This window comes from Microtus pennsylvanicus, chromosome X (genome assembly GCF_037038515.1).
Source record: "Microtus pennsylvanicus isolate mMicPen1 chromosome X, mMicPen1.hap1, whole genome shotgun sequence".
NCBI lineage: Eukaryota > Metazoa > Chordata > Mammalia > Rodentia > Cricetidae > Microtus > Microtus pennsylvanicus.
In genome coordinates this window covers 57,287,540-57,313,883 of record NC_134601.1, presented here as the reverse complement: position 1 = coordinate 57,313,883, position 26,344 = coordinate 57,287,540, and positions in this window count along the sequence as shown.

The window sequence follows — 26,344 nt, the reverse complement described above, 5'->3', positions numbered from 1 at the left end:
GCAATTGGGAATAGGAATAAGGGTGTAGTTTTAGATGGATAGAAAGGTTGCCACAAATCCTTAAAATCAGGCATCCATCACCTTAATCTAGTAGTCAATTTTTATACCATTAATGGTGAGACCGTTTCCTGATGTAATACAGAACAGAATTCCCAATGTCATTAATAGTATAAAGTAAACATAAATGTTTGGCTTGAATCTGTGAAAAACTTTTCTACAGCCATGGGGAAATTTGCCAAATAGCACATCAAGTTCAAGGATGCCTAGAAAAAGACTGGCCTAATTTCTTAGTTTCCTTCCATCCCACCCCTCCTCTCTCATCTCCATATCCCTGTCTGTCCTCCTTTTTAGGTTCTAGGGATCAAGCCTTGTAAATGCTAAGACTATGTTCCACTACTGAGGTAAGCCATTAGTAAAAATAAAATTCAAGTATGCATTGGCATTAAATAATATTATTTTTGCTATATTTGTGTGATTTTGACACTGGAAGAAAAATATTCATATTTGTAGAGAGGTTCCAAAATAAAATATGATGCCTATAATGCACTTTATCATAAAACAAAGTTCTAAAATGTATACCATCCCTATTATTATATATTTCTTATGATTAAATATAATTTAGCCAGATGATTTCAGTATAGATAAAGGATCATAGTTTGAACTTTGCTATGTAAAAGACCCTAAGTATACTTCTAAAATATACCAAATGGAGTTGCAATGGAATATAATATTGAGTTAGTTTACTAAAGACATTCTACCATTTGCGTTTTTGTACAGATGAGTGAAAACTGGTACATTTTATTGATTTAATAGTTGAAATAGATCAGAGTATATGTAGTTGTATGAATAAATATTTAAAGAGAGAATATTAAAACTCATGGTAAATGAATAACTACTTAAATAATGCTGTTTCTAAAAACACAACACAAAAATACAGTCATAAGTTAGTTAATGCTACCCCAAGTATAGAGAGTCCAATAAGATATAAGTTCTTATAACTCATTAGAAACAATGGTAGGAAACCTAAGGCCATGGGTTCTATTGCCTACCCAGATTCTGTATTTGAATGCCAGTTCTGTCACCTCTCAACTGAGTTTTACAGGAAGCAGTTACTTTGGGAAATGCAGTTTCATCATTTATAAAATAGTAAGTGTATTTACCTCATAGGGTCATTTTGTGATTAATGAAACACTGGATATGAAATGTTTAACACAGCGTCTGGGACATACTCAGCAGTCAGTTGATGGGCACCATTTTCCCTCATCTCTAAATAGCTCTTAATCACTGATCCATTGATAGACTTTGAAGAGACCATTATCTCTATGAAGGTGAATGTAAAATTTTGTGAACTCTTATTTTTCGAAATGAAGGTCCTTAATTTTTAAATACTCTCTCAGAGGTCAACAAGCACCTCACACAGTTAAGATTCCCTGCCCCAAAAGCATTAACATGTCTAGTCAATTGCAGATATATACTGTAACTATGGGAACAAATGGAGGCTGATTGCCACATATTATATGTGTCCTGTCAAAACATTGTTGTCATCTCATCTAACAACACTTGGATTTGCTAAGTATCAGCAGCCAAGAGTAAACAGAAAGATTGATGAAAGACAGGTCACTGTGAGACCTACTCTTAGGAGCAAGCTCAGCAAGATGGTACACAATAGGCAGCTGATACCATGCCCCCCCCCCCAATCTAATACTTATTCGCTCCAAAGAAGGTAGCCCTGATTAATGCCTTGTTATAACATTTTCAAAGGTCAGCCTATACAATGAAAGGATCCATGCCCTAACTGCATCATTTAGAAAGACCATATTTGATTAGGAAAAGAGCACGGCACTTTTCTGAAATTCACATGTCACCCAGATGTTCTGCCTTCTTGAAAATGTTAGTATTTCAAACCTCTTGGTAATCATACTTGAGGAACACCATTTTGCTATGGCCCTGTTGTTCAACAGGGCCATAGTACATATCTCTTAAGGGGGGCTATATGATTCTGACATATCAGTAATATTCATCCTGAAGATGCTATGTTTTTTTTTATTTTTACTACAACTCCACTTTATCATTGTCATGGGATGGTTTCACATCATAATTTATGTTCTCGGATGTAGAAAATTTCTGGTCAGATGGTATGAACTTAGAGCAACAGAATAAAACAGACAAAATAGTTCGTTTGGAAGGCATGCACAGAGCATGATTTGGGGTAAGGCAAGCAATTTGTACAATTGACAACTACTTACTGTGCACCAACTGAGTTCTAGGCATTATATTACATTCAAAGAGCCCATAGTAAAAACATTCTTTCTATCATCAAGAAGACAGGCATGTAAGAAGAGGATGTCAATACACTATCATAAAAGGCATTAACAATAGGATATACAGGATACAATAGGATATACACGATACTGTATAACTCATCAAAAGAGGCTTTGTTAGGGAGAACACATCTAAATGTATTCAGAGCACATGTGTATGGAAAAATGTTATAAACAAAGGAGATTACATGGATACATGCTTGTGGGTAAAAGATACATTTAAGGAATACCAAGTGATTGTATGGCTGTTCTCTAAAGATCAAGAGAGGAATTTCAGAGCATGAAGTTTTTAACAATCACTAATAAGGTGTTGATACTATTTAGAAAGAAAAAGAACTTTAAATTTATTTATTTAGTATTACTTGGAGGGGCATGTGCCAAAATGCATGTATGGAGGTCAAAAAACAGCTTGGCTAAGTTGGTTCTCTTCTTCTATCTTTAGATGAGTTCCGGGAATTGAACTAGGGTCTTCAGGCTTGTGCAGCAAGTGCTTTTACTTGCTGAGCCGTCTTGCCCACCCTGGCATAAGGAACTCTTAAAGAGTTGTAAGCCATACAAACATAATAACAAATGACTCTGAGATAATACTGGTTGTACTACACCAAATAGATTGAAGTAAGGGAACATGTGAAGAATGGGGGCAAATTGGAAGTGATCCAAGCAAAAGATGGTGTGCTACGAATTCAGTGCTCTAATACTCTTGCGGGTGCTGCAGCAAGCCTTCAGTAACTACCATTCAAACCAAGGCATTCAATACTACCCCTGATCTCTGCAGGTAGCTGATGCCCAACATGAGGCAATGAAGGAATTCAGACTTGTGCTTATCCCTCACCTCAACTGAAGACAACATTGAAGGACCACCTCAGCTTGTGAGCTCCCCATGGAACCAGCATAAGTTATTGTTGGGATTGTACCCCAGTTCAAGCTACTCCTTCTGTCTAATTTTGCTTTGCCTATTCCCTTGCTGGTTTGTCCCTGAGAGTATTTCTTGATATATTTCCTATATTCAAACCTGTGCCTCCACATCTTTCCAAGGGACCAGATCAAAGGTAGAACCTCAGCAGTGCCTATCTACAAAACAAGAGGGCTGCCAGGCTGCTTTGCTGTAAGCACTTTCTATCTTCTCTACCATTTTGTGGACTTTGGGATTCTTTGACAATTCTTGCAGCTGTTGGAAAACAGCAGGAAACTAATATGGCAGACGTTTAATTTTAGCAACCCCAGCAGGACTCACCACAGTAATTAGAAATGTTTCACAACATACCACCCACAAATCTTGGACCCAGTTGGGGTTGACAGTGTCTACTTTCAGAGATATAAAATTCTTTATAGCATTCATGCCAAAGCTTGCTTCTCATGAAAAATACTGCTATTCCCTGCAGACCGGCAGGAATAGTGCAGTTATCTTTTGCTGATACCAGAACTAAAGCAGTAAGTCCGGTGCTTTTTAAAATGTGCAGCAAAGCTAAATATGTGATTAATATATCAAGATGGATATTGCTAATATGTCTTTCTTCCCCTCTCAAAAAGTTTCTCAGTAAAATACAAGGGAAATGCCGGGTTCTTTCATGAGTTATTACAGCTACTCCTCACTTTTATCAATGGCAGTCCGTTCCTAAACTTTAACTTCTGAGATTCTGCGCACATCAGCACAGAGGCTTCACAGCAAATTTCTGTGATTGATGAAGGACATTTTAATATAAAGAACTCCCAGAAAGCATGTGTTTATAAAGTGGAGTACCGATTTTAGAATCAGAGGGACAAAGAACTTCCAAAAGGTAGTCAGGGAGTTTTCATCCTAGCATCTCTGGGAATTTGTGGTATCCAGGGGATCTGTGAAGCCGAAGAAGTATGTGCAAAATTTATTGGAGAGATGTTGTAACTTTTATTAGACTATGAAATCTAATATGCAGGAGGTCTGTAGGCCATGAAAGCCTAAAACCATTATCTACCCCAAGTCCTGCTTTGTGCTTCAAAGTAAAGTTTAAAGAAATGAAGTTCCAATGACTTATCCAAGGTGGACCACTTTATTAGATGCTCTGCTGGGACTATCTTGTTTGCTTCCCAGGAAAATCCAGCAAGCTCTCTGCATCATTCATAGTACATTAGAGTTCATTCCCACTCTCTCTCCTCACACCACTTACCTGCTATCACAAAAGGAAATAGAAGCTTTCTGCTAAGCTGAGTGACTTCTATAATACCTCCTTATTTAGCTAGCATTTCGTGGCTTTTCAGGGCACTTCCCTGTACTTGATTACATTTGATTTGAGCCTCAAAAACCTTTTCAAGGGGAGAAGTTATGAGGAAAAAGCACAAGAGTCTGGAACAGGACTACCTGCTGTGGAATGACTTAGCCAGCGGGTGAGACGCCCTAAACAAGTCATTTGGTAGATTTTTGTGTCTCGGCTTCTTCATTCACGTGACGAAGATAATAATGGTATCTATATAAGTAATTTATTCTAAAACTAAGTAGATTATTGCATGGAAATCACATAGTTTATCCCACCGTAGAGTCCACATTTAATTAACATTAACTGTCACCATGAGGAACATTTGATGCTTACCAATGGAAGGCTCAAAAAAAAAAACAGTTGATGCATATGACTTCCTTTTTAATCCTATGCCCAAACTTTTACAAAGTATAACATGTAGAATTCAGAGTATAAATATAACAACTACAAAGCAGTCAATCTTCCATGATTAACACAGCTATTAATTTATTTATGTTTAGCAATAAGCCAGATGTCATGCTAGCATGTCTAATGTGTAAAATTCTAAATCTGTCCCAAGAATCACTTCTCATTCCTGTTTTTAAGTTCACAGAAGAGAAAATCTAATCAAATCATTGAATGCATTCTATTAAAGCCTCTTTTGAAACCACATTGCTCACATCCCTCAAAGAATATTTTTAAATAAAGAAAACATCTTGAGTATGCTCAACGATTTGAGGGCAATTTGTTCTAAATAAAATAATATGTCATTTTAAAACTCAAACCTCCTCCATAAAAGCTCAAAAAAACGTCCATGTCACATTCTCAAATGATCGTTAAGGCCTGGACTTAGGGTGTGATTACATCCTGGCTAAAAGAAGAAGGAAATGGCAGTGATCACTTTGGCTGTGTGAACATAGAATTCCCAAATGCACATCAGATGTAGAGGCCTTTTAAATGACCTTCTCCGTTACCATAAAGCATTTTATAAACTTCTCTACGTGAGTCCCTTTGTGCTAGGTGGGCTAGTAAACTGTGAAATGCATCCCTTTTTGGCAAGAGCCCCCTGAGGCCAGTGTGCATGTTCTTCAGAGATAGATTAATAAGTTATAATGTGAAAAACAAGGGAAAGCCTATAGCTCTTTATTTTACCCATTCTGCTACTTTGCAAGTTTCAGTACACATCTTTCTCAAAAGGCTGTCTACACTTGGTTGTTCTTAGCAGAAGACTAGCTAAAATGGTTGCATTAGGAAAGTGGGGATATTATTTTCTAACCTCAACTTTACTCCCCAGTAAAACCATCCATGTTTTTCAGTGCCCTGAAAAATTACAGTATCAATCAATGGCTTGAGTAATATCTATACCTTCCTGTAAAAGAACAATTCAAATGAAGATATTTTGGCAAACAAGAATCTAGTCTTGACTCTGTTTGTATTAAGCCCAAAACGACATAATCTGATGTGCTTATAAGGTTGAAAAGAGGTTGTTTATATGACTTATATCCAGAAGAGGAGAATGCTGAAGCCTGGATCAGGTGTAAGACTTAAAAGACCACGATTGTGGTCCAAACTACTTATAGTGCTGGAAACCATCCATTGGGTTAATCTACACAGACACGTGTGACCTGCACTTCAAGACATGTCCTGGCTCAAGGCAAAAAGACAGTAGTATGACAGAAAGGTCACCAACTAGATTAAGCATCCGGACTCTGAAGACTACTGCTAACTCTGCTGCAATTTATCTGGTGACCTTATAAAAGTTACTTCTATCTGGAACTGTTTTCTCATCTATAATATGAAATATAGAGATGATATATAATATGAGATAAAATTACATTCATTAGCCAGTTATCACACACCAATATAAAGAGCCCCAAACCAGCAAATCATGGAACTCATATGTGGGGATTCTAACATCCCATCAGCTATGTCTGCATCTCTAAACAGAAGAGCCCACTTAGCAACCTGATCTCACAGTGATTTAATATCTGCCCTTCCAGAAGTGGGTCTTCAATGTTTATGCTGGCTATTCCATTTGCCATTCCTTTAGCTTCTCCATAACAGGTACCATTTAGTACCTATTGAATAGATGTCATATACTAGCCTGGGTAGACATTCTAGGCCCTGAAGTTACTTCATTCATTCATCTGTTGGTTTGTTGATTCATTCTGGGGCACCAACCCATGTGTATCATGAGCCTGCTCACCCTTCATGCTAGCATATTAGCGTCCTAGATTTAGGCCTCTATTAGAGGTGTTCACTGTCTAAATCACACGTTTACTTCTATACTCTTATTCTCCAACTCCCTGATCTATTTTGCATTGACTTTCCTAGTTTTCTCGAGCATACCATTGCCCAAGGAGCCCATCGTTTTCAGACTTTTCCAACTCCATCTCAGAGTCTGGCTTATTGTCCCAGAGTTTTCCTGATGCACAAAAAGCTGCCCTTTAAACTTAAGATGTAAGTGGGCAAGAGAGTCTGGTCTTACAACCCTTCCTGGAATGTTCGTGTAGGGACCAAAAACAAGTTTTGTGACTATAGTACTATTTTGCATCTATACAAAATGATGTGATGGAAGTGTCCCACTGATCAGACCTGGCCATCATGTATCATTATTGTGCTGATTTGTTGATACCTATTGTGATGGCTAGTTTTCTGTTATCTTGAAACTTGATACAAGCTAGAGTCATTTGGGAAGAAGGAACTTCAACTGAGAAAATGCATCCACAAAACTGGCCTGTGGAGAGGGAAGGGGAATGGAGGGAGTGAGAGGGAAATGGGAGGAGGGGATGAGATGGAAATTTTTTATAAATAAATAAATAAATAAACTGGCCTGCAAGCAAGCCTGTAGGGCATTTCGTTAGTTGATGATCGATTTGAGAAGGCCTAGTTCCTGTAGGTGGCACCACCCCGGGCAGGCTTGTGTGAGAAAGCAGACTGCAATCCATGAGGAACAAGCCCATAAGTAGTGTTCCTCCATGGTCTCTGCTTTAGTTCCTGGTTCCTGGTTCCTGCCTTGAGTTCCTGGTCTGATTTTCCTCTGTCTGAGAGTGTAAGTGAAATAAAACCTTTCCTCCCCAAGTGCTTTTTGATCATGGTGTTTTATCACAACAGAAACCCTAACCGAAATATCCATGGTTTTCAGTCTGATAAGCATTAAATCACTCTTTCATAAGACTTATGACAACTACCTCTCTTTTTCTATGTATAGTCTCAGGTCCCACTGTACTGACTCCATATCATTAATGTGAAATAAAAAATGAGTTCTTGATTTCATATTATTTCTAAACTTTCTTCTCCACTCACAGTTGAATGATTCCATAAATCTCTTTAGGTGTTTTTTAAAGATTCAAACTTATTTTTTATCTTGACTGTTTTATTATATGCATATGCATGTGTGCCTAGGTATATGCATGTATACATGGAGATCAGAAGAGGGCACTGGATCCCTTAGAACTGTAGTTACAGGTGATTGTGTGCTACCATGTGGGTGCTGGGAACCAAATTAGGGTTATCTGCAAGAACAATTAGTTCTCTTAACCTCTGTGGCACCTCTCCATACCGCAGGCATATTTTTAAGATTCCAGCTGAAGCAGGCAAAATCCTGTAGAAGCTTCTCTCTGTTGTCTATAACTCTCTGATTATTCTATTACACACAGACCTAAGCTTGATTGTGAAGGTACTTTGTAGAATTTCTTTTCCGAAACTTATGTTGGGGACATTTATCTTGAATTATCCTGGTAGGCCATTTGCTTCCATGACCTCTTAAAATAGATAATCTTTACTATATAAAGGCAGAAGAGGTGGAAGGAATGAGGCAGAGGAGGAAGTCAGAGAACTTTAAGGAACATGAGGGCTAGTGTTGACCATGAAGATGGTCACTAAGCAATCTGTAGAAATTGAGAACAGCCTTCATGCCTGTAGCAAACAAAGAAACAAATATTTCAGTTCTTAACATCACGGAATTAAGCCTAATGGAGCCTCCCTTACAGATTTCGAAACAGAATGCACCCTCTCACCTTGGCATTGCCTTGCGAAACTCTAAGCAGTGGCATCATCTGTATCATATTGTGCCAGCCTTAGATTTTCAGAACTGTGAAATAATTTGTGTTATTTTAATTCAATATATTTTTATCACTTTAGAGTAGATGTAGACAACTAATATATAAGATTTTTCTCGGTGTTCAGTATTATTTTTTCTTTATCATTATAGTTAAAAATATTTTAAGCTAGTAAGCATATCAATATTTTCTAGCCAGTCAGAATGGTGCACACCTTTAATTCTAGAACTCAGGAAGCAGAAGCAGGCTGGTCTTTGTATATTTGAGGCTAGCTTGGGCAACATAGCAACACATTGTCTCAAAAATATTTGTCTGTTCCATCTTTACTGGTCATTTTTTAAAATTGGGAATCTGGATTTTCCGTTCAAACTTTCATCTAATACTCATTTTTCCATACCAAACTCCAGCCCATTCAAGCAAAAAGACATCAGTCTTGGTGATGCCGCTACTCACATCCCAGCAGGATGCCACCTCTAGGGAAAAGTCATGCTGCAAAGTTTATGAGTATACTTACTTTAAAAATAAAAGAATTTATTTGAAGGTAATAGACTCTCAGGTCACAGTTTAGTGTTCCGTACTATATCCATTCCCAATCTGTGTATCCCCCCCTGCCCCTTCTTCTTTTAAATCTTATTTTAATTATCATACAAAGTATTAGATTTCATTAGATCATTGTCAAGTATTACTGCGTTTTGTTGATCCTCCACATCTTCTAATCCACCAGATTAGATTTCTGATCCCAGCAGATTACTTTAGACTTTCATATCACATATATTCTATTATATGCCCCCATTCCTTAATAGCTCTTTTTTCCTTCTTGTAGTCCCCTATCTGATTACATGACTTAAACACATATGGGTGTGGGACACATGCACGTGCACACATGAAGGCATGAATGCACACACACACACACACACACACTTACAGCTAGGATTTGCATATAAGAGAGAGCATGAGTGATGTGTTTGAATTCAGATTACCTTGTTTGATATTGCATCTTCTAGATCCATGTTCTGAAATTTTGATAATTTCATTTTTCTTTATGGATGTTGAGGACTTATACTACATTTTCACTGTTCATTCACCTATTCATAGATATCTAGGCTGGCTCAATTTCTTGCCACTTTGAATAATGCAGCAATAAATACAGTTGTTTCTGTGGTAGGATACCAAGCCATTGGGACATATGCCCAGAGGTAGTACAGCTGGATCATATGATAGCTCTGCCTTTATTCATTTTCATAATGACTATACCAATGGGGCAGAAAGCTTTCTCTTTCCCCTCATCCTTGTTAGAATGTGTTGCATTTTTTTTGATGATAGATATTCTGCCTGGGATGATAAGAAATCTCAAATTAGTTTTAATTTGCATTTCTCTGATGTCTAAGGATGTGGAACACCTTTTGAAATATTTATTGGTCATTTGTGTTTCTTCTTTGATTTTCCCACTTATTGGTTGACATGTTTGTTCTTCTGGTGTTTAAATGTTGCCAATTTTATATATTTTGAACAATACCATCTATAGCCAGCAAAGATTTTCCTCACCCTGTAGGCTGTTCTCTGTCGATAGTGTCTTTGGCTGCTTGAAAGCTTTTGATTTTCATACATTCCTATTTATCAATCCTTGCAGTCATTTCCTGTGCAACTAGAGAACCATTTGCACAGTTCTTCCCCATGTCTATATCTTTTTTGTCATTATTGTTGACATTCTTTTCTCTTTTTTCATTTATTAATTGTAAAAACTAATGGGTTTCATTGTATTTCATATATGTATGTAATATACTTTGATCATCTTTAGTCCCCTATTATATACTCCTCCCTCCTCCTACTGTTACCTTCCCTCTAACCTCCGAGATCTCTACTTCCATATGTCATCTAGATTATTTTCTCTTCCAACTCTTAATTATTACTGTTACATGTATTGTTCAGGTCTTCTCTAGGCTATCATATTGCTGAGATTTTATGAGTGCAGCTTCCGCATCCTATATGAGTACTTTGTCCAGAAGTTTTGGCATTTCATAAGATCTTTGATTCATTTTGAGTTGACTTTTGTGCAGTTGAGAGATGTGGGTTTAATTTTATTCTTCTGCACGTGGTATTGGCACTGTCTCTTGCTGTATAGTCCCTGAACTCCACATTCAGATATAGGCCAGAGTTATCACGTTTTCTAACAATTGTATTAGAAATCTGTGGTTAGCCATGGCTATGATTTTCTTTTTAACATGGAGCGTTTACAATCATAGGTAAATCTACTTTAAGTCCCATCCCCTTGGAATGTTAATTTGCTTAAAAGTTACTGGTTTTTTTTTTTCCAGTGGGCAGTCCCCCATAGGGAGAAAATTGTTACACAAAACTCAGGAGCAGCCTGTTTTCATGTTCTCAAATTTAGGTTCAATTTTCATCTCATTTAGGTACAGATTTTCTTGGTGTAGAAAGTAATCTCATGAAATACACAAACTAGTCTACTGAAGGTTTGAATTGGAATGAACTCTGGAGTTGATTGGATGCATGTTGGTCAATTATCATTTCAAACAAGTATCAAAGAAGCAGAGGAAGATTTCTTTACTGGCATCAATTGAAAGACTTTGGAGACTATAGGAACCTAATTTTCCCTACAAAGTTAAAGAGAAGAAATAAGAATAAATTTGATTGGAGTTTGGGGGGAACATTTTTCATTGTAAATAAATCTTATTTCAGTGCAGGAGCTAAGATTTTCTACAAAAAGCAATATTTGAAGCTTCTAAAATGTTTTCTTTTTCTGATATAGAGATATAACTTTATATCCTTGTCTATTACACATGAAACATCTTTAGAAGCCTCTATAGAAGCAAAATGTCCCACTTACATGACCTCAGAGAGGCAGATGCTGGTAGTGCCAACCTTTTGTTACACTGCGATAAAGCTTTAAATAGAAGGAAAGGGTAGAAAATAGGAACTACTTGCAGATTGCTTTGTCATTATCCGAGTCCTTTAGCCTTGGAAAAAAGGAATCTGAGCCTCTCTAGGGTACCTAACATCATCACTTGCAGCTTCACATTAAAAATAATCTTGCCCTTGCTGAGGATACATGAACTTCAATGTTCTAGATCTCAGCAGACTTTCCAGCTTCACAAATCCCTATCATCTAATGTCTCTAAATCATTAGTCACACTTGGCCTTCTGGCACCCCAAGACTGGGATTCATGCTCAGGGTTTGTTTACAGGCAGCAGAAAGAGAACTATGCCTGAATTCCTCAAGGACAGCAGAGCATTTGCATAGTATTCTGTTGAGAAGTCAGTACTCAACTGTCTACTAATGGATTTTGTAAGTTATGTATTTCCCATATATCAAAGGTAGTCAGCACAGCAAGGATTCATAGGTTCCGAACCTACCCCTTCATACCAAATAACTAATCAATGTAGGAAGTCAAGCTCCCACCAATGGAATGAGATATAGTCAGCATCTATATTAGACAGAGAAGACAGAAGCCATCTTGGCCCAGTGCGCTTGCTAGCTCAGTTTGGGTTCTGATATACACTTTTTGCAAGAAGAATTGTCATTTGGCATTACTTTGACTTTGTTCATGTGTTCCTTTCGATGACACTGAGATTCTTCATTGTGGCTAACATGAATAATAAACAAAATGTGTCAAATACTTCTGCCTCTAAGACATTCACATCTTAAGGCAACTTAAAAAGAAAAAAGAGCAGGCATGTATTCCAGTGGACAGTATCATTTACCGGGATCAGCTCTCTGGAGTTCAAGCTGAGCACCTGGCAGCAACTCCTGGCTAGTTAAAGTGACCCTGAAAACTCCCAGGTCTCTTCTCATCCTGATCAGTTTTGTCAAAGTCAGTCTAAGCCCAAGAAAATAGAGAGGAATGATGATACAGGCTGGCTCAGAGCCTCCTCTAGCTTTCTACCCTATAAAGTAAGTAGACAAATCACAAATCCAATGTCTATTCACTAAGAAGTATCTTTCTCACCTGGAATAACCTGAAAAATTTTTCCCCTGTGGTTGACTGCAGATCCTATCCTCTTTCTCAATTACACAGGTGGGAGAGAGACGGAATTGAAGAATATGTGACAATGAGGATCCGATGTTTCCAAAGAATGATTTCAAGATTAAGGACATCAATAGCCCAGAGTCTCTCTGTCTCTCAGAAATGGAAATACGAAAATTTCAATACAACCATGAGCCATACCACTGGCTTGTAATGTGGCCTCTGGCAGATCAGTGATATTTTCACTCTGCCTGCATTTCCCAGCTCATATCTGCCACCGGGGCTGCCAACCTGTTCCCAGCAGACTCTCGTGCTCGCGGCACATCTCATCCAGAATGTCTTATTTGAAATGCTTTCACGTTGGCCATCACTGATGCCTGAAATAATATCACACCAGAATAGCTGTAGACGGAAGTGCATCGCTGACTCTGTCCTCCTGTTGGGTCTCATGCTGTTGCTCTGCTCGGTGGCTAGCTATTAAAGAAATAACAGTGACTCTAGCACCCCTGCTTAATAGACTATTCCTCTGCACCTCTGCTCTATTACTCCAAGGAAATAAGGTTTCCCAGTGCTTCATGGACAGTACAATGGAAAAATGGGCTATGAATTAAAATTTAACAGGGAAGACAAATGCAAAGACACCTTTAGAAGTTAAAAATAATATGCAGACTTGTTTACTGCCTTGGCTATTTCCAAGATAACAACCTTAATTCTAGGAGGAAAGCACAACCACCAGCAAATGGAATAATGCTGTGAGCTAGTCAAAGCATATACCTCTTCACTGTACCTCTTCCCCTTAACTCCATGCCAAGCACAGGAAATAGAAAACATTATCCCGAGTGAGGTAAGCCAGACCCAAAAAGAGGAACATGGGATGTACTCACTCATAATTGGTTTCTAGCCATAAATAAAGGACATTGAACCTATAATTCGCAATCCTAGAGAAGCTAAATAAGAAGGTGAACCCATGTAGCAGGGCGATGGTGGCGCATGCCTTTAATCCCAGCACTCGGGAGGCAGAGACAGGCGGATCTCTGTGAGTTCGATCTCTGTGAGTTCAAGACCAGCCTGGTCTACAGAGCTAGTTTCAGGACAGGCTCCAAAGCCACAGAGAAACCCTGTAAAAAAAAAAAAAGGTGAACCCAAAGAAAAACATATAGGCATCCTCCTGGATATTAACCTTCATCAGGCGATGAAAGGAGACAGAGACAGAGTCCCACATTGAAGCACCGGACTGAAACCCCAAGGTCCAAATCAGGAGCAGAAGGAGAGAGAGCACGAGCAAGGAACTCAGGACCGTGAGGGATGCACCCACACACTGCGACAATGGAGATGTTCTATCGGGGACCCACCAAGGCCAGCTGGACTGGGTCTGAAAAAGCATGGGATAAAACCGGACTCTCTGAACATAGCGGACAATGAGGACTGCTGTAGAAGTCAAGAACAATGGCATTGGGTTTTGATCCTACTGCACGTACTGGCTTTGTGGGAGCCTAGGCTGTTTGGATGCTCACCTTACTAGACCTGGTAGGAGTGGGGAGGTCCTTGGACTCCCCATAGGGCAGGGAACCCTGACTGCTCTTTGGGCTGACAAGGGAGGGGGAGTTGATTGGGGGAGGGGGAGGGAAATGGGAGGCGGTGGCGGGGAGGAGACAGAAATCTTTAATAAATAAATAAATAATAAAAAATGCATGTATCAAATTCTCAGCTGATTTTTTTAAATGAGTAAAAGGTGTGAAGAAGCCTTATGAAACATCACTGGTTCATAAGTGGATTAAAGTATAAATTAAAGAAAAGAATTGAAAGGAGCACCACGTCTGTTTTGCTATACATCCTTGGAGAAAGGAGCAACTCTAATTAAAATATTACAGCATGAAAATTTACATAATAACCAAACTAGGGAGAAAAAACAGGGAACCCTTGCAGTAGTGTTAGGGATATTTTTCCAACAAAGGAGGAAGCCAGGGTGAGAGCAGGCTGTAAGGGTATGTTTAGCTTTGTTCCAAGTGGCTCCGATAGACCTCAGCTACTCACTATGTTGAGTTCTATTCATCTATCAGTTACAGAAAAAGTAACCTGTCCCTTTGTAATAAGATAACAGCAGATTTGGGCTCCTTCAAAAGTCCAACCCATTCACTTTTAACTTGGGTGGTGTGACACACTATAAACAGAAATATGTAGAAAATACTAAATGATGAAATAACTCCCTCCTGAAGACAGCAACAAAGAACTTAATCTGAACATATTACTAGATAATGGTGGTCAAATATCAAACACTGACTTTTGATTTTGAATAGCTTAACAGGAAAACATAAACCCTTGATATGACCTGGATTCAGATGCTTTTAGCCAGTTTCATAGCTCATAGCCAAGAAAACAAAGTGACTGATTATATGAAGTTCCATGAATAAATTGTAGGATACTAAAGTATATGAAAGATGAAGAATTTTTATCCTGCTTAAATAAGTCTCCTACTTAGTTCATATTAAGGCTCTTAAAAACAATTCTAGAACAATAATAATCTCTCAGGTTAGTTCACCCCTTTACATATGGATAAAATTTGACAAAAGTTTTTCTTCAGCATAGACAAAATCAATTCTTCAAATATTTAAATATATATTCCTTTTTATCTGATTTTAAACTCTCTTAGCCACATTTGCAATAGAAAATTTTAAATTCTTTTGTATACACTTGTAAAGCCTACCAAATTTGTTCATAGTGTTCTTTTTTCATTGCCATTATATCTGTTCAGGAAAATTTCGCCAAAAATGCAGTGTTTAAGAAATAAATTCCCTGCATTTCCACAATATTTGTCATCACTGTGTACATTTGAGTTTATACTGCGAACAATATGTCTACATTCCCTTTCTTAAAGGACATAAAGCCTATAGGTATGCTACCATCAGCTAGGCAGGTTTTTGAGGTTATGGTCTTGCCATCCAAATAGAGATCATCTCAGGATAGGCTCCAGCTAAAAGAAAGGCCAAGGAAGAAGGAAAATGGGACAGTGAAACTGCCTCCCAATCTCTAGCCTTGGCCTGAGCACTCCCTGGGAAATCAGCTGTTCTGTACTACAGCCTAGAAAGCAGAAAGTGCTATCTGCCCAAGACACACTTGCCCTGTATTTCAAAAACATATCATCTTTGATAGAATATGCTGGCCTTTGCCATCCTTCTAATTCTCTTGACAATTACCTTTGTCCCACTTTGATTTCTACTTCTAAATCACCCCTTATTGAAAACGAGAGCCCTGTGTTGTATTTATATCCATGTTCCTTGGGTTTAAAATCCTTGTTATGTTGTCTACAGTACTGAACATCCCATCATTCAAATTGATAGTGCTTATGTATGTACATATGTTATATATATAAACATATATCTTTGCATATATATGTGCAAAGATACACACAGGCATTTGTTTCAGATACAAATAAATTCTCCTGAAACACTCTACATGGTTTTTAAAAGATTCATTTATTATAAGCATATGAGTGTTTTACCTGAATTTATATATGGGTACTATTGGTATATCTGTCACCCTCAGAGAGTATGTTCCCATACTAACTGGAACTGAAGTTAAAGATGGTTGTGAGCCACATGTTGGTGCAGGGAATCTAGTGGGGGTCCTCTCTAAGTGCTGTAAAGCACTGAGCCATGTCTCCATCCCCTACAAATGATTTCTAACCGCGACCTAGGGAAATGTAATACATAATCTAGGCTGCAATTTTAATGATAGTTCAAATGAAACAGCAGCAAATGCTGTTCAGTTTATTCCTAGATGTTCGCCTTGTGCCTAAATATTGACTTTGTAGCTCACTCTGTGTGTATATTTTATAGACATTAATTCCTATGTATATATGTTTATATATGCTTATGATGGGACTGTTGTTTTATAAATGTTCTCCTAATTAGTTGTCATTCCATTGCCGATGCCTCCACAGATCAGGTAGACCTATAGTCCTCAATGTACCACTCTTCTACTGAAAAGAGCTCCATTTCCTGGTCTGAATTTCTAACATCTAAATTTTCTTTTCCTGTTATCAGAAAGAAAGGAATGAGGGGAAAATTATGGTCATACCCTGCACTTGCTCACAGCATGCTGTCTGAGCCTTTTAGTTGACATTAGCATACAGTTGGTTTCCTTAGAAACTTAGGCCACGAAACCTCTTTTAGAAGCACTGAAAAATTTAAAGGGCCATGTCCTCTTCCCCGCTGTACAATTTAAAAGAATATTTCAACAAAGGCTGCTCGGCTTTTACATGGCAAGGACACTACAACAGCATTTTCTACAGCTACAACATAAGATGTTTGTAACAACAACACCAGCACCAAAATGCCTACTAAAACATATGCTTATATATACATATAGCCATATACAAAACCATGCACACATGGGAAAAATCAAGACCTAAATTGATCTTTCTGCCTTGCTGGCTAGGCTCAAGTTCAGAGGCTTCTCATAGATTTTTAAAAGGAAATGGTGTGACATGCATATTCTCATGGGGTCATAAATAATTCTGGGTTACACTGCTCCTGGCCTGTGTTCAGGGTTCCTGAGCTCCACACAGTATTTGAATCATGTCCCAGCTGCTCAAACATCCCTTTCTTCCATACAGTTTACCTCTTATGTTTTCTATGACACCACACTGTCGCCAATAGCTTAAGAGCTAGACTATACCTCTTAGATGGAGTTTATAAACTCTGCTCTCCCTTCTCACTGCATTATGACTCCATTTTAGACCCACGACTTTTCTTGGTCTCTGGGAGTTGCCTCACTGACAGCGCCAATGCTATAGTTTCCACTACTATCTTACTAGGAATACCATCTTAATTTCTCCACTGAGCCCCGGCTTCTCTCTGGAGCTTGAATCTCAAACAGCCAGGCAAAGATATCAACCAGCACATCCAGCTGAAATCCTGCTCAATGAACTTGAAACCAGACATCTATCTTATTCCATAAATTATCAGGCCCTCTAGCTTTCCCACTTGTCTATTAGAAATAGTACTATGTTCCTATATTTCAAACCTGATCCATTTTTATTTATTTTTTATTTTATTTTATTTTATTTTGCTTTTTCAAGACAAGGTTTCTCTGTGTGACTTTGGTGCCTGTCCTGGAACTACCTCTTGTAGACCAGGTTGGCATCAAACTCACAGAGTTCACATGCCTTTGCCTCCGGAGTACTGGCATTAAAGGCGTGCACCAACACCACCTGCCCTGGTCCATTTTTGTCCTAATGTATTCTTTTTCCTTTGCCAAGCTGTCTGCCATGAAATGCTTAGAAGATATTCATTCTACAAACATTTACTGAGGGCCTAACACAAACTACTAAGTTTGACATTAAGAAAAGAGTGGGGTTGTTTCTAAACTTTTCCATGTACAGGTAATGTAGAAATGTTCAGTTACAAAGAGTGTAATTGTAAAAGGTTCCCTAAATCTTTGATGTTCTAAAGAACTAGAAATGGGATTTATTTTTTAAAGTTAGACTTTTGTATGTTTGGTCAAACTCCCTGAAACAAAGGCAGTCACTTAAAAACCAATCTCAGCTGACACCTGAATACCAGGGCAGTTGAGGTAGAAATAGCCTTAATGATATTGGGCTGGTAGATGATGGTCTTTCTTGACCCTTATAATTTTCTTTCATTTTAATGTACAGATGGTAAGGTTCAAGCAGGAAAGAAATTAAGAAAGAATGTTTTGAGATCCTTAAAAGCCTACATTTTCATTAAAAGCGTAGGTAGGGAAATAATATCTCTGTTAAGATGTAAAAAGGATTGAAAATATTTGTTCACTGGGAGAATACTATAGGCATAAGGAATTTCCAATATGGCTTCCAACTATATAGTAAATGTGTATCCTCATACCCACAGATAAGTATAGCTTTTGGCCTTTATCTAAGTTTCTTTTAGCAGCATATGGAGGCTACAACTGGTGAAATGCAAAGAATAAGTGACCACTGGACATCTAGCCTCAACTGGTCCACCTACAACACAAACACCACATCTAAGACTCAGGGAACTTCTGAGAGGAGAGAGAGAGAGAGAGAGAGAGAGAGAGAGAGAGAGAGAGAGAGAGAGAGAAGAGATTAGAAGAGCCAAAGGACCAGGACATCTACTTCAGAATAGTGTCTTCTAGACATGACAGGGAAGTTGCACTGGTACCGTCTCAGCAATGTGGCTGCCTGCACAAGATGTTCACGATGACCTTACCAGTTGACACGTCAACATGGATGGAATGAACCTCACAAGGCTCCACCCATAAATGAAGAGAAATGGGCAACCCACGGCTGCTGAGGGAGTGAGAGTTTATTTTCTCCCAGAACAATCTCCCTGATAGGAAGATCTAACCCAAATGGTCAGCCTTAAACATATGTGTGCATATGGACAAGACTTAATTGGCTCAGTAGGTTGTGTGTGTGAGAGGGGAGAGAGAGAGAATAATAATTACAGAATGAGAAGGTTATGGATTTTAGAAAAGGTGGAGGAATATGAGGGGAACTGGAGAGATGGAGGACTGGAGCTCATGTATGAAATTCTCAAAAGAATAATTTAAGAAATGAAAACATTAAGGATACCAAAGTCCCACTCATTTAGTGATATTTTTCCCAATGTGACTTCATAGGTCCATGCTCAAATTGAGATTTGAACCCAGACTTCTTTTGTAAGTTCAGTTATGTTGAAATTCAAACAAACTATTCAACAATCCAAAGAAATGGGACACAGTCAAGTCCTGACTATTTTTAAGCTATAATTCTGCTTATAGGATCAAAGCACTAGCTTTCTGAAATGTAGCCCAGGCTTTCTCTTGTCTCCCTGCTACATTATACTTAACTTACTCAGTTGGCTACACTAGTAGTATAAATGCACTTTTATCTTATTACAAACTTTCAAAGGTTTATATCCCATTTTGAGATGTATACTGGTTACCCATCTTAGCAAGCAGATATATGTGGTTAAGTGGAGATTTTTTTCTCGTTGGTTTGAGTGAGGTTAGTGGATGACTTAGTGGAGAACTGAACAGATACTAGATACATTTCTGGACACTTCATGAAGATTACATTGGTTCTATACATGAATAAGTTTCTTTCCTACTGATGGATAAGTGGGAACTGAATATGTCACGACAACATCCCGAGTATTTACATATACAAAAATAAAATATATCCACAAAACAACTTACAGCACTATTCACACAGAAAAATATGGAAACAATCCAAATACGCATCAACTGATGACTGGATAATCAAATTTTGGCACGTCTGTGTACTGGAATGCTATCCAGCAATAAAGAATAAAGTGCTGATCCATGCATGAGCCTTTAAAGTGTTATGTAAAAAGAAAAGACACTCATAAAAGGCCACTTATTTTATAATTCTAGTTACATAAATTTCTTTGAACAATTCAAATAAACAGAACATATATTATTAGTTGTGTGTGTACTTAGACCTTTAAAGCTTCTCTCCTGCTTTTTTCAAAATAACACATAATAGATTCTTTCAAGTGTACTCAACTCACTGTACTGTAGCTCACTAGAACATATTGTTTCGATCCAACTGCATTTGGATATATATTATCTAACTTCCCACTCCTTCTCCTCTCCCTCCAAATCTTCTGGTAATTGCTATTCTACATTCAGGCCAACATTTTATAGTTTCCATACATAAAGACAGCTTGCAGTATGTCTTCCCATGTCTGAATTATTTCATTTCACACAATGACTCCAAGTTCCATTAATTTTCTACAAAATGCATAATTGAAATATTCTTCATGGCTTCATAAAAATTCCATATATATATACATATATATGTATATATATATGGCATAGTTTCTTTTTCTAGTCATCTATAGATTGACATTTAAGCTCATTTTATATCTCTCATACTATGAATGGAGTCACTATTTAAAAACATTGGAATATAACGGTTTCTCTGTGATATGTTGGCATAGATTCCTTTCGATGTATAGTCAGGAGTGAGAGAGCAGATTTACATGGTTGTACACTTTTTAGTTTTCATGGTGACTGTGTTGGTTTACTTCACACTGCCATTGTATAAAGGCTCCTCTTTTCCCATATCCTCCACAAGATTTATTGCTATTTCTTTGATGATGACTGATATCAAAGCATTCTTTTACCAAAAATTTCCATTTCCTTTCCTTAATCAAATTTAAGCATTGAATGAAGGCTCCACCTGACCAGGCTGATAGGAACCTTTAATTAGTAAGGACATTCTATGTTTTTCCAGAGATTTCCCCAAATCAAGAAGTTTTATCTAGGCCCTCCAAAATCAGATGTTCACCGACTGTCCCATTGTCCCTCCAGGATCCTTTGCCTTCTTCTTGCTCACTGTTCCCAACTCCAGATGTTTCCTGGTATAATTGCAGTCATGGGGTTTAGGTGCCATTGGACCCATCTTCAGCGTCAGAGATGAAATGGTCCTTGCCAGTCCACCAGGATTCATCACTGCATCCAGCTGCCACTGGCTCGTTCGTGGTTTGCAGAAGTTCAAACCTCTGGATGTATTTTCTTTGGTTGTGAGAATCCATGATTTCGGTCCTATAAGTGAATATGGAAAGTGCAACCCCATGGAAGGCAGCAGCTGTAGAATTTACTTTTCAAAGCTTGTAACCTGTGATATTTTCTTAGGCTAGGATAATAAACAAGTACAACAGCATGCAGAACACAGAAACACCATGTGGAAATAAGGACAGATGCCACTAGAAATAAACAGAAAACAATGGACTATCCGATAATGCTTCTCAGACAACTACTTTATTGTATAGAAATGTCAACACAAAATAATCATCTTTTTGCAATGTTAATTAAAATGAATTCCCAGGCTTTATCATTTTCAGTATTACTAAAACCCTGAAACATGATAAAGAACATTACAGAGAGTAGTTTAACGTATAACTTTGGGTAAGGGTGAGTGCTTAAATAAGACACAAAAAGTACAAGAAAACAATAATAAAGTGAACAATCTTACTTGTAAAAGCTTCATCTGGGCATGGTTGCTTATACCTTGTGATGAATAATTTTTATTTTCAACTTTCTTAGTTCAAGAAACACCTAGGGGATACGGAAGTCATGGCACAGCAGTTACAAGAGCTACATGGTAGGACATTATACAATATGAATTAGTATATAAAAATAAAGAGACAAGAAGTAGAATATGTGAAACTATCTTGCACCTTATAACCTACAAAACATCAGGCAGTGAAACTACACTGTCCAGAATGACAGCTATGCGGGGCTGCTGAGCATTCAGAACACAGTTGACTGGAACTGTGCTGCAGGAAGTGTAAAATGCCATATATATATTTTGAGGGCATTGCAATGAAAAATACGTAATTCCCCATATCTCGTTTGTGATTTCATTATGGGCTAAATGTTGAAATAATATTTTTGAGATATATATATTAAATATATTATTAATATGAACACCAATTGGTTCTTACTATTCTCCTTAATGCATGTATTAGCAACTTTGGGGGGGGGGGTTGAGACAGGATTTCTCTGTAGCTTTGGAGTCTATCCTGGAACTAACTCTTGTCGACCAGGCTGGCCTCGAACTCACAGAGATCTGCCTGCCTTTGCCTCCTGAGTTCTGGGATTAAAAGCGTGTGCCACCACCGCCCCCGGCTTTCTAGCAATTCTTAAAGAGCAACTCTTAAAGTTCATTTGTCTCATATTAGATTTCTATTGGACAGCATTGATACAGAACAAAGGGAAAGTTATAGAAATTCACTAGTCTAAAAATGTAAAAAAGGTACACAATCTCCTAATGAACAAGAAAATACAAATTTAAATAACAATGTATATCACATTGGCAAGTTTTTAAATATCTGATCTTACCTAGTTTTTGCAGGAATATGGAACAACTGGAAATATATGGGCATCTATGGAGGTATCTGGAAGCCTTTTTGAAAGACCTTTAGTGTCTCTGACCTCACTACTTTAACCTTAACATTCATGTTAAATGTAATTTTGAAAATGCCTGTAATAGCATTGTAGAGGCTGAAACAAGAGGATTGTGAGTTTCAAGGTAAAACTAGGCTGCACAGTGAGTTTTAGATACCCCGTCTAAGAGGTAAATCTGTGACAAGTATTATGGCATACAGTTTTAATCCCAGTTCCCAGAAGGCAGAGGCAGGTGAATCTCTGAGACTTTTAGGCTAGCTTGGTATCTACAGCAAGTTCCAGGACAGCCTAAGCTACATAAGGAGATCCTATCCCAAAGTGGAAATAAGATGTGTGTGTGTGTGTGTGTGTGTGTGTGTGTGTGTGTGTTTATGTATCTGTGTGGTTGTATATAGAGAGGTGAGCGGAAATAGGAAATGCAATAGCAGATTTTCCCATAGCTAAAATTAAGAAACTGGAGCAGCAGTTTTCAAAGCATGACCACAGAAATTTGTTAGCAATGTAAATTCCTAGACTCCAAGTGAGACCAACTGCACAAAAATCTTTGGGAGCAAGGGCAACAAGATGTGTTCTAAATAGCTGTACTTTGAGAACTATTCAAAATGAGCTATATTACTGGACAGATTTCAAAAACAAGGATACTGCAAAAAGGTAGGTACATTACGGCATCATTTTTAATAACCTTAAAAATATGATTTTATGTTACCTGTGGACACATATGTGTCAGTGAAAATATGAAACAACATGCCAGAACTCTCTAATTGGACTTAAGACCCGTTCAACAAGAAGGAAATCATGCCTGGATACCGGAAACCTAAGCAACTACTCAGGGCTAGTCAAGTCATGAATCTTGGAGGAGAACCTACAACCATCACTTTACTAAACCAGCATAATCCCTAACTGCACTCTTAATCTATGTCTTTATATCCACAGACAAGTACAGTCCTCACCCCTCATCAAGAAAACATCTCATTGCAACAGAGACCATTATAGAAAACCGCAACCAATCAAAATGCAGAATCGTGGAGCCCAGTTGCAATAGATACATCTACAAAACATCTCCTGTATCTAAGGCTCAGGGAACATTGTGGAAAAGGGGGCGGACAGACTGTAAGAGCCAGAGGATCAGGGAGTCTGCTGTGAGACTGTCTCCCTTAGTAATTTCAGAAGCTACATCCACAAAATCTCACCACTATGAAGGGCTAAACATGAGCTGGAACAGGATGACAGCAATAGACAAGGCCAAAGTGGCTGAGGAAAAGCCCAAGAGGCCTTAACCACACACTAAAAAACCAACAGATAGCAAAAGAATACTAAGATCCAGAGAAATAATCATCTCCGGGGAAAAGCACATCAATAAACCAAGTGGTCAACCCTGAAAACATGCATACAAATAAAATTATACAGAATAAACAGGTTATATTTAGGAATATATATATATATATATACATGCATATAATAACAATTAGTAAAAGGGGCCATAAATTTGACACAGAGCAAGGACAGGTACATGGGAGAGTTTGGAGTAGGAAAGGGAAGGGAGAAACAATGTAATTATATTACAATCTCAAAAATAACAGAAAGAACCATGCGTGGAGATGATCTGCTTCAAATTCATGATATCACTTCTAGAGCACTGAAGGAAGTAAATGTGATATGGGCGATGAGGGGTCAAGGCAGGTTTCAAACACTCAAAAGTGTTAAAAAGTATTTGAGATGCTTAGATAAATGCTCTGCACACACGCCATGACACCGCTGCCTAATTAATTCCTTAGAATCAATTCTGAGAGACAGAATCACTGAACCATTCCTTTTCATTACCACCAACACTATCTTGGTCATCATCTCCTTGGGTAGGTTGCATTGCAATTGTTCATTACTGTTAACTTTCATATATACCCAAACAGCTCAGCATACACAGTGAATGAACAAAAGCTGCAAATGTGAAGAAATATCACTTTATGTACTATATTTTCTGTTTGAGTAACAAACTTTGTACTCCCCTCCTGATATTTAAGTACATTCAAAATTTGGTTCTTATCTAAGTCATTGTGCTGGCTAATTTCATGCCCACTTGACACAGGCAGTGGTCATCAGAAAAGGGAGAACCTCAACTGAGAAAATGTCACCATAAGATCAAGCTTCAGGGCATTTTCTTAATTAGTGGTTGACAGGGAGGGCCTAGCCTATTGTGAGTAGGGCCATCCCTGGGCTGGTGGTCCTGGTTTCTCTAATAAAGAAGGCCGAGCAAGCGATGGGAAGCAAGCCAGTAAGCAGCACCTTCCATGGTCTCTACATCAGCTCCTATCTCCAGGTTCCTGCCCTGTTTAAGTTCCTGTCCTGAATTCCTTCAATGATGAACAGCAATATGGAAGTTTAGGGCAAATAAACCCTTTCTTACCCAACTAGAGTTTTGGTCATAGTGTTTCATCACAGCAATAGAAACACTTACCTAAGACACGCAACTATATAATGCGAGTTACTTACAGTATGCTACACAAAATGGGTTTTCTTTGGTCAAATGATTCTATTAATTGACTCATAAACTTGCAAGACACTTTTCTGCCCCCCTACTGTTGCTCATTGCTTCCAATCCCCTTACCTGCCATCTAAGATCTAAGATCTTTCTTATACTATATGTCCTGTCTCATGGTACCAGACACACAATGCTTTTTTATATACTTGTGCATATATCCAACTATGCTATATTCTTTTTCCAAGTAAAGATTACTCTTTCTCAAAAAGAACTGAAGGTGGGTACAATATAAAAACTCCAAGGCCACAGTGCCTAGATTCACAGATATTCTAGAATAGACGCTCTATTGGAATAACAACCATGGCTATTTTATTCATACACATTTAAGCAATGAGAAAATTTCATAGCACTCCTAATAGATGTTCAACAATCATTTGTTTTCTTAAATAAATGAGTGAATGGATACGTGGTCTTATAATTTTGTTTCAATAAACAAATGTTTCTTGCAGGAAATAAATACTATTTGAGATCTAGAGAATAAATTCAGAAGATGACAAACCTCTTAGATGCTCTACAGGCAACACCATTAATCTGGCAAAGATTATTATTTTGATTGTAAATGAGTTTTATAAGCCTGCTGTGTACCTCGCTATTTGAGAGTAAGGTTCATAGCTAGTGTTAATTGAGTGTTTGGTTTAGACAGGTGCTGTGTTAGCCTGCTGTTTCTATGATTTAATCTTCAGGATAATCCTGTGGGACAAGACTGGAAAACTATGCTTGCTCCAAATTGAGGATAAAGAAACTGAAGTCCAAAGAGATTATGACTTGTTCTACCTGCCATATCTGATAAATGAGCAAATGAGGGCTTGGAATTACAATGGCCAAGTTCAAAACAATGATGGTGTCTTCAGATTAGTTAATTGGAATGAGGTAAGTATGCGGATCAATGTAACCCTTCAAGTTCATGTTGAAAACCTCTTGCATGAAAACTGGTTTGTATTTGTAGAAGGAAAATGAACACTGACTAGCCTTCTACTATCCATATATGGCTTTGCTGTGCCCTATTTGATTCATTTCATCTCTAGAATAAATGCTGAGCAAGATATATTTATTTCCATTCTGAAGACAAAGCAATGGAGAATTGGAGAATTGAAATACCATTATCAAGATCATATAATTAGCACTGGAAGAACTTAGTTTGGTCTCTGACTCTGTATGTTTTACATAGTTGATTTTTTTAGATGCACTGATATACCATATGATTAAATAAAACTCATAATAATTTATTTTAAATGTCATAGCGACATAAATAAGAGAAAGTCCAATGCCATTTAATATGTAAAGATTGTACTTGTCTTCACAGAATCTAATCAAT